Source organism: Palaemon carinicauda, chromosome 5 (assembly GCF_036898095.1).
Source record: "Palaemon carinicauda isolate YSFRI2023 chromosome 5, ASM3689809v2, whole genome shotgun sequence".
Lineage (NCBI taxonomy): Eukaryota > Metazoa > Arthropoda > Malacostraca > Decapoda > Palaemonidae > Palaemon > Palaemon carinicauda.
In genome coordinates, this window is record NC_090729.1 from 148,374,633 (window position 1) to 148,380,926 (window position 6,294).

Genomic DNA, 6,294 nt, shown 5'->3' on the forward strand with positions numbered 1-6,294 from the left:
CGGCTTATCAACAATAAATTGCTGAACTGTCGCGTTTTCAGTGGGGGGATGGTACCGCCGGAAGGGACACTAGAGTGTAGAGGCCACCGGATTTGCTATATAAAAAGAGGAGCGTTTTATTGAAGATACGAGGAAGGTCAAAGATGACAGGCCAGTGTCAAAACGCAGAATGTCTGTGACGTTGAAATCCTTTCGGCCTATTGGAAAAAAAAAAAAAAAAAAAGCTCTCGGACAGGGTAGGTGAATGCGATTTACATATCTAAATAAATATAGCATCAGTATTTTTGTTTGCATACTGAAGCGGGATTAAGATACTCTAAAGTAGAATTCAGAAGTACTCTAGATAATATATCAAGGATTTGTTCCTATGGCCATCTATGGAAAAAAGAATATATTCTCCCGTAAGTTTAAGTTTGTTATATTTAACAAGTTCAGATATAAGAAATCCTTTTCACATAAGAATGTGAAGTTGTTATTGTAATATATAAGTAGCAAAATGTCTTAGGACTTTGTTCTGCTGTGGACTAGCAACGGCTGATGATTATATATATACATATTATATATATATATATATATATATATATAATATATATATATATATATATATATATATATATATATATATATATATATATATATATATATATATATATATATATATGGTAGCCTGACTACTGATCGAAAGATAATTCGACGAGTTGTCATTCTACCAATTGTTATTCGACGAATTGTCTGCATACCACATATATATATATATTATATATATATATATATATATATATATATATATATATATATATATATATATATATATATCATAACAATAATAATGATAATAATAATAATAATAATAATATAATAAATAATAATAATGATAATAATAATAGTAATAATAACAAGGATAACAATAATAACAACTACTTATGTTTGTGCACTGTGGGCGAGAAAAGTTAGGAAGGATGTTACAAGACTCCTATAAACATAAGTAAATGGAAATGCAGACTACGTCAATTTACAAAGTAAGAGGCATGTGATTAAGTCCTAAAAACAAGAAGACAATATAGAAAATTAAACCTTTTATCACTTGATGCACAGCACCTTCTTAATAAAGCTAAGCTCCAAATAAGGAAAGCTTCGAAAACTTTGAAGGAAACTGCAACTGCACAGAGAGATGTGGAGATTTTAATTCTGCCGGTCCCAGTGTCAAGATGATGTGCATAGTAATAATCATTTTACATAAGACCCAATTTTGGAAGGAGATATTACATGGCTAATAATATTCTTCGGTAGAAGACCCTCTTTATGCATGTTTGATTGAAGACAAAGGCTCTCTCATTGACGATAATTTTATAAGACAAACTTTCTATTGGTCTAATTTTCTTCTTTCCAACAGGACTACAATTTTGGTAGTATCTCTGTTATTCTCATCTTTCAGAAAAGATATGGATATTCATCAGTTAATGAATTAAGTCTTTTACTTTAAAACCGTGCATATGAACATTAGTTCATATACTAATTCTAGGGTGCATTCCAGGGTTCAATATTTTTCTCGTCGTATTCAGGAGTGAGGTCAAGTTACACTAGTTTTCAAGCAGGTAGGTACGACGGCTCATCATCAGTTATGAAGAATAAGTGATAGATGAGGGCTTCATGGCTGTATCTATATGAATCTGGGTTGGTTTAATTTTGGGCGTCGAGACCCAATGGCGGAAGTCGTGTTCCTAGTCGAGTGCTGGGCCAGATGATCGGGCCAGGAATGAGTCATGTGTCTGAGATTCCTGGCTAGAGGACTCCGTTCTCTGACTGGGTGTAGTCCTTGCTGGGAGATGCTATGTTTCAAACAAGTTGCTGTCATCGTCGGTGTTGTCTTTATTAGTTTGTCTAATCACAGTAGGTGGCTGGTGCTACTTGGGTAGATAGGAAAAAAATATTTTCTGTATGGTGTTGAAGATAGGTTTCTCCTGCTGTATCAGTAGGGCCTCCAGAATTCTAAGTCTCCAGAATTCTAAGTCTCTAGCTTTCTAGGGCACTACCGATGATTTTCATATTTTCCGACTTGTTCTCGGAGTATGGACCTATTATGAGTTTGTTAGCAATGTGCCTTACTGGCACCTTGCTGTACGGTACAGGACAGGCGGTTCGATAGCCGCATGGGGGGTAATCCTGATGCAGCCTCCTCAGATGGAACATTGGTAACAGTAGACCACATTTGTTTTCTTCAGACTGTTCTGCAGGGGATGGGTAAGTTTATATACTGCATATATGTATATATATATATATATATATATATATATATATATATATATATATATATATAATATATATATATATATATATATATAAAATTTGGGTCTTATAGAGAAATGTTTCATGGCAACCTGAGACACAAAAACTTGAATCCCTTTGTATGAAAAGCCGTAAATAAAAAGCGGTATTGATTACTCTAATCTATTAGAGATCACTGTTAAATTGGAATAAAAAAACATAATTGACTTGATTTGTTATGCAAATAAATGAGATTTAATCCTATGACAAATACTTTGAATAATATGAAAAAAAAAAAATGGCGAAAAAGGTTGAAGCGACTAAATATAGCATATACAGTTGGGAGTGGGTGGGTCATTTCTTAGCATTATTATTGATTTTCTATGTAATAGATCTCAAAGAGTTGTTGTTGATGGGAGCCATAGTGATTATAGGAATGTGATATCCGGTGTTCCACAGGGTAGTGTTCTTGGTCCATTACTTTTCATACTATATACACATGACATGTGGTTTGGCCTAGAAAACAAGCTTGTTGCATATGCAGATGATGCTACTCTCTTTGCATCAATTCGATCCCCTGAATGTAAATATGGGGTTGGTGAATCCCTTAATAGAGATTTAGCTAGAATTAATGCAAGGTGCAAATTATGGGGTATGGAGTTGAATCCTAACAAAACTCAAAGTATGATTGTAAGTAGGTCAAGGACGGTGGCTCCTCAGCATCCGGATCTCAGTATTGATAATGTTTCTTTAAATTTGTATGACTCTCAAAATTTTAGGTGTGATTCTCAACAGCAAATTTAATTTTGAGAAACATATAAGGTCTGTGTCTTCTTCAATTGCACAAAAAATTTGCTTATTGCGAAAGTCTTTCAAGATTTTCGGTGATCAATCTATTCTGAAGAAGTGTTTTAATTCTTTCATTCTACCTTGTTTTGAGTATTGTTCTCCTGTCTGGTCTTCAGCTGCTGATCCTCATCTTAATTTGTTGGACAGAAACTTACGGTCTATTAAATTTCTTATTCCTGATCTAGACATTAATCTCTGGTACCGTCGTTCAATTAGTCCATTATGCATGGGGCATAAGATTTTTCATAACTCTGACCATCCTTTACATTCAGATCTCCCTGGACAATTCTCTCCTGTTCGTAATACTAGGTAGGCAGTTAATTCTAATAACCAGGACTTCTCCATTATGAGGCTCAATACTACGCAGTACTCTAGAACTTTTATTCCAGCTGTTACCAAGATGTGGAATGATCTTTCTAATCGGGTAGTTGAATCAGTAGAACTTCAAAAGTTCAAAGTTGGAGCAAATGCTTTTTTGTTGACCAGGTGGACTTGAGTCTTTTTATAGTTTATTTATGACATATTTGTTTTTGATGTTGTTAATAGTTTATATATGACATGTCTGTTTTGACGTTGTTACTTTTTTTAGAATGATTTATTGTTAATTTGTTCTCTTCATTTATTTATTTCCTTATTTCCTTTCCTCGCTGGGCTATTTTTCCCTGTTGGAACCCCTGGGCTTATAGCATCTTGCTTTTCCAACTAGGATTGTAGCTTGGATAATAATAATAATAATAATAATAATAATAATACTGAAGATCACTGGTAGTAGGTTGGCCTGGGCACCAGCCGCCCGTTGAGATACTACCGCTAGAGAGTTATGGGGTCCTTTGACTGGCCAGACAGTACTACATAGGACCCTTCTCTCTGGTTACGGTACTTTCCCTTTGCCTACACAGACACCGAATAGTCTGGCCTATCCTTTACAGATTCTCCTCTGTCCTCATACACCTGACAACACTGTGATTACTAGACAATTCTTCTTCACCTAAGGGGTTAACTACTGCACTGTAATTGTTCAGTGGCTACTTTCCTCTTGGTAAGGGTAGAAGAGACTCTTTAGCTCTGGTAAGCAGCTCTTCTAGGAGAAGGACACTCCAAAATCAAACCATTGTTCTTTAGTCTTGGGTAGTGCCATAGCCTCTGTACCATGGTCTTACACTGCCTTGGGTTAGAGTTCTCTTGCTTGAGGGTACACTTGGGCACACTTTTCTATCTAGTTTCTCTTCCTCTTGTTCTGTTAAAGTTTTTATAGTTTATATAGGAAATATTTGTTTTAATATTGTTACTATTCCTAAAATGTTCTATTTTTCCTTATTTCCTTATTTCCTTTCCTCACTGGGCTATTTTCCCTGTTGAGGCCCCTGGGCTTATAGCATCCTGCTTTTCCAACTAGGGTTGTAGCTTAGCATTTAATAATAATAATAATAATAATAATAATAATAATGACGACAATGAGCATTTAATGGTCGGAATGGATACATTCTCTCTCTCTCTCTCTCTCTCTCTCTCTCTCTCTCTCTCTCTCTCTCTCTCTCTCTCTCTCTCTCTCTCTCTCCTCTCTCTCTCTCTCTCACGAAATATAATATTCTTCACTTAATATTCATTCTTTTCTATCGCCAAAAGCCTTACAAGGAAACATACCGTTATGTATGTCGAAAAAAATCATGTTAGAGATAGCACCCATTCAGATCATTATTAATCCTTTCAGGTATTTTGTACGACTATGCCTTACGCCAAAGACGCCTTTGGTAGTTCGATTTACTGCATAGGATTTCATATTATAAACCACGTAATGGGCCATTTATTTTAACCAACGCAGCCTTTTGAAATATTTTGCTTTGGCATTCTTGAACAGCATTTTCATTACAAATTAAAGTTTATTCTTTTTGTTGTTCAAATTATGATTCATAAACCCCTCGGTTGCTGTTTCATTATTTTCTTATGTTCTCGAAAAATGCCACACTTTCAAATTATAGTGAGGCCCAATGGACCCCCATCTGCAAGTAATAGAAAAGAAGAAAATAAAGACAAGTAAATGACTCATAAAGGATATCAAGAACCATCGAAGTTTTGGGTATTTTCTGTTATATGGAATATAAATATCATATAAACAAAATCACAATGATGACATTCCCAATATAATTACATTAAAAACTAATGATTAACATAATTTTGAGGACAGGCTACAATTGAGTGCATAGAAAACGGGAATTTCAATCGCGTTTTCTATGCCGTAGTTGAAGTCGTCCGCTATTGAGCATAAGTAACTAATGGGAAATCAATGCTATATCTATTAACCCAAGGTACTATCCCTCTCCATTTAATCTGAATTAAGTAGCCGTATCCTTACTGTAGCACACAGAGTATGATTCCCTACCCCCGCCATGGCACTTGACAAACACTGGCAGAATAACTGGACAGCACGTGTACGTAGCTGGTGAAGGAGCTTTGCTAAACGTGAAATTCAATTCAGAAATAATCAGTTAGGAAAGATCATATTCAGAGGTTTTGAGACATACTGAGCAACGTTTATTCAATTAAATTGTTCGATAGGATGGAAAAAGGTTGAATTAAGTTACCGTTTTGCAAATCTACATACTACCCAATTTACGCCTACAGAACCAAAATCAAATTGTCTTGAATTTCTTTGATGCTGAAAAAACTGACTTGGGTTATTTGAAAAACTACAACCCTTACACATACTTTGTCAAAAGAGTAGCAATAGGAAAAGGGAGAGTGAAATTAAGATTACGAATAGAATCTTTTGATACTGAATTAAATTTCCCATTTTGACGGATTTCTTTACCAACATTTGGCTAGATAATTTTCCTTCGAATTTTTATAGTACTTTAACATTTCAAACTGTTCAATTCTACTTATTCTCTGCTTTAATAGCCTAAAACTAATTGCAGTCCTTATAAGAACTTATTAATCAGACTAATGTGATTTTTTGAAAATGCTTGGGGATGTCATAGACAACATTTTGTAAGCAAAGCCAGTCGTTATAATAATAGTAATAATAATGATAATATTATTACTGCCTCAGTAGAATTTATTTTACAGTTGAGCTTTTTTATTTCACATTTTTTTTTCTCAGTACTGCTTTTCACCAGTAATTGCTATGTTTGTCCTCAGTACCGGGAAGCATAATACATAGAAAAATTCTATAATTTTACT